Source organism: Anoplolepis gracilipes, unplaced genomic scaffold (genome assembly GCF_047496725.1).
Source record: "Anoplolepis gracilipes unplaced genomic scaffold, ASM4749672v1 Contig18, whole genome shotgun sequence".
In the NCBI taxonomy this organism is placed as follows: domain Eukaryota; kingdom Metazoa; phylum Arthropoda; class Insecta; order Hymenoptera; family Formicidae; genus Anoplolepis; species Anoplolepis gracilipes.
In genome coordinates, this window is record NW_027328669.1 from 1,980,080 (window position 1) to 1,984,836 (window position 4,757).

Sequence of the window (4,757 nt, forward strand, 5' to 3'; positions counted from 1 at the left end):
TAACCTTCGGATCAGCAACGGCCGGAATTCTTGGAGTATTTCTAATTATACGACTCATTAAATTGACTATTGACACAGCAATCCATGGATACGCCCTTCACGCCGTGTACGGATGCAGTCTGCACTTGCTAGGCACCATATGGAGCTCTCTCACACACATCTTACTTCACTTAGCACGAGGACCCGTGAATCAACGAGGAATAGAGCCAGAAGAAGATCAATCTCCCTTGGAGCCAATGAATCCCATGTCACGTTTCGCGATCCACTGTTATTGTCCACCTCGGTGTCAATACCAAGATTGCTCTCTATTTAGTTTTTTAGGGTAATCTGTTTAAACCGGCTATACCCAGGGAACCGCCGAGAGCTAAGACTTGACCCTTTTGATAATCGGGAGATTTTTTTTTTTTTTACTGATCGGGAACCATTACAATTGAGGCTTGGTTCATTAGTTCAATAATAATATCGTCTCAATTATAAATAATATTTTCTTTATTTTCTTCCAAAAATTGTATTAGTATTTCTATTATGGTGTCAGGTTCTTGAGAAGTATTCTATTGTATTTCAGCGTCGGTTGCTTGTGGTTTCATTAATTATTAATTTATTTGAGACTAATATAGAGAGATAGAGATAAAAAGTTTTATGTTTATCGAGTGCACGTATTGAGTATATTGTAGATATTTAAATTTTAAATTTCTATGATCAATGATTTTTAGACACCCGGTATATAAGATATGTATATAGGGTGGCTTTAAAGTAGGATTTTGTCTCTATTATTTAATAATGACTATTAAGTATTATCCTAACTTATTACTTAAGAAATTTTATAACTTTTATAATTAATTCATTTAATTAATTATTATAGGGAGTGATTTGGAGAGTCGAGATTGAGGACAGATTATCGTCAGTTCAAGTCCTTTATAATGGAATTGGTCCGGTCTTCCTAGGATGGACCAGTAAGAACAAGATGGCTGACGTCTTATAAACAAATAGAAGTATTTCGGAACCGATTAGGGATGAGTTTACGAAAATTTGGTTATAAGATCTACAGGAAATACTGCATAAAATAGACGAGTTAAATTTGTACTTTTACAGGTGCAAAACTGATCTATTGAATAGTAAAATTCTAAAGTTGTCTTAATTTAGTCAAAGTTTTGCATAAATCTTAGTTTAGTACTAATAAGAATTTTTAAAGGTATTTGGTATCATTAAGTCCAAAAAATCAAAAATGGCGGCCAAAATGTGTAAAATTAGTTAAAAAATGTATCCTCAAAGTTTCAAGCAAATTAGAAATTTTGTTAATTATTTATTTATTTTGTAATAAATTTTTGTGTTTTTTTTATTGTTATTATATAACGTTATTGTTAATTAATCATGAGAAAAAAAATTTTGGTTGGAGATTATTAATTTACAAGTAGAATAGAATAACTGAGAAAAATTTTAATTTTGTATCTCCAATAGATTCGTTATTATTTGATTTTACAAGTAACTTGTAAATTAACTTATGTTGGAAAAATAATTTTTTGTAATTATAAAAGAGTCTAATTATAATGACTTGACTAAATTTTCGATGAGAAAGATAAGGTATTGTTTATAAATTATTGTTAATTAACAAACGGATTACTTATAAGTATATGTGTATGGAGGGTTTTAATAATTACTCTAATATGCAATTATATATTAAAATTATTATCTTAGTATGTCAATTGATTATTTATTTATAAACAAATTGACTCAGTTTTATTATAAATTGCGAAAAAGGGGATGAAAATTTAGTTCGGGGGTTGTTGTTAGGGGTGTCCAAATATGGTACCTTTATTTTCTATGTTTTTTGGGAGGTGAGAAGTTTTTTATTATGCGTCCCTGTGAATGTCCCGAAAACTGCCGCTGGACATATATGTATATATGTATACATATGTCCAAGGGTGCCTTTCAGGACACCAAGTTTCCTGTCAATTTTCTTTTTATTTTATTGTTATGAAGGATCTTGTGATAATGGAATTTCTGCTATGGAGTATCTACCTTTGTTGGAACATAACAATAAAGTTAAAATTGATTGTTTATATATTTTTATAAATTAAAATCTAAAAGGTCGTTTTCGATAAATAGGTATGTATATGTATAAGTGAGTATATATATGTGTTAATGGGTATACATAGAATTTTAATATTTATTTTCTGGTTCTTCAGGTCGAGTTTAATTGGTGGACTAAATTTAATTTCTCAATGTAAAATGGTGTAAGAGTGGTAAATCTATAAAGTTATATAGTCTATGGCTTATGGAGGAACATATAATTTAAGATGTTGTCGGAAGTATTTATTATTTTAACAAAGAAATCGGCAGTAATTTATGGATCTTCAAATAAGGAGGTAAGATATACGATTAATAGTTTTAAATGGAATATAAATTTTATTATTTAAACTGTTATAGCCCCAGAAAAGGCTACAGATTTGATAAATATATATATATACATATAATTATATAGATGCAGGAATGCATCGCGAGCGAAGCGATAATCGCGCGAGCCGCTGACGCAGCGAGCCACGCGCGCCCGAGACCGAGCGCGAACGCGAAACCGGAAAGCGCCCTCGGAGACGCACCGGAAAGGTGTCGCTGAATTGCTAAAAGTACAAGCGAGGAAATTCGACTTTGGACGTCCTCGTCTGCACTAAAATGCGAATTCAGCAACATAACCATATTTGGTCATGTTGCTAAGGGACCCCCTCCGAAAAACCATGCAGTTCGGAGGGAAGCTCAGCACCCGCCGCGATGAAGCGACGGGCAGTCGTTAATTAGAACCGAACGAGTAATAATCGCCACGAGCAGCTACCGATCAGATTCAACAAAGTCATACTCGCACGACCAAGAGATATATGCGCACCTGAGATAAGCCGACGCGTATCAGACTACCGGTACGACGGTGTATACGAGAGATACCGCTCTCTCACTCTAACCGATAGCAAGCGCGAGTAGTATAACGTTCGCCAGGGAGCAGTGACAAAATATCACACCATTGACTTCAATTAAACTATTATATATTTTTTTGAGATATAAAAGAACTATACATGTTGTGGAATTAGAATAAAAGGATTAAAAAAAAAGGGTATAATACAATAAAAAAGGGGAAACCGCCCGACGCATCCCCGACATTCCCTAAACGATCCCAACAAATCCCGTGCCCTCTTCGCGGAGGCACAACAAAACAATTATTGTCGCCTGTATTAATGAATTATATGAAGGTAGATTAACTGTACTAATTGTTATTGTGAAATTTAGAACTTTATTATGATGTTTTATATTTAGTAAAACTGATATTTTATTTAATAAGACTTATAACTAATGTGAAAATGACAATTTTATTATATATACATATATATATATATATATATATATATATAGATTTTATGTATGTATAGGTGTGTTCGTAATTGAGTCTAGTGAAAAAATATTACTAGAGGGTACATAAAGTTGAGAGTATAATAAATATTGATAATTATTATATTTATTGGTTATATTTATTGTTCTTGAAGAGGATAAAATTATCTCAATATAATTTGTTAATTAATTTGATATGAATTAATATATAATTTTGGACAAGTTATACTTATATAGTAATGAGTATGAGAGAATTGGTTATTTTAATTATATAGGAGATTTTGTGATTCATGAATACTTTGAATGGATTTCCTTATTTTGTAATAAAGTAATTATTATTATTATTGTTAAGGTTATCCTTATAAATAGATATATATATATATATATATTAAATAAAATATATATATTTTTGCAGATTTAATATTACGAGGGAAAGTGACATCCAAATAAATAAATTTACACTGGAATATGGTTCATTAGAGGCCGGCGCTATTATTTATTTAAAAAGTCACCGTCTCCGATGGAAAAGGGAAGTGATAGTATAAGAAGGATGCTCCTTATTTGCTCACATCATTTATTAAGATAAGTATCGTGGATCTCTTCCTATTTATATATATATTTCTATTTATTTATTCTCTTTCTATTTATTTATTCTCTTTCTATTTATTTATTCTCTATTATAATTATGAAAATCAATAATTAATAATTTAATATTAATTTATAGATAAAAATAAAATTTATTATTTTCATAAATGCTTATACATATGTCTTGGAAAGATTTTTATTAATACTTTATTTGTCTCAAAAGCCTTATTATGAAAATCTATTGCTATAGTTAATTATATTAGTAATATATATATATATATATATATATAATAAAAAGTGATTTTTTTTCTTCTTTTTTTTGTGAGTTATATCTGGGAGCTAAGGATGGAACAGTTTATTATATGAACAGTAATATAAATGTACTTGCAAATGTATTACTATTACTATGTTTTTATTTATTATATTATTTATATATATATATATATATATATATATATATATATATATATATATATATAATGAAGTTTTACGTATTCTATATTTGAGATAATATTGTTAAATGATAGAGAAAATGCTTTAATATAGTAAAAGCAATTGGAAAAAATTTCTAAATTTTATTTATAATAATTTTAATGATATAAGGATAAAGTAGTAATATGATTATTAACGTGCAATTAAAATAATGTTGAATTAAAATAATATTAAGCGACATAAAGTAGTATATATTGTTTTTAAAAATATATATATATTTATTATTATTTATTAAGACTTTAAGATTATTAGTTAAATTAAATTATTGCAAGGATTATATATTTAACTGAATTATTTTCAATGATATT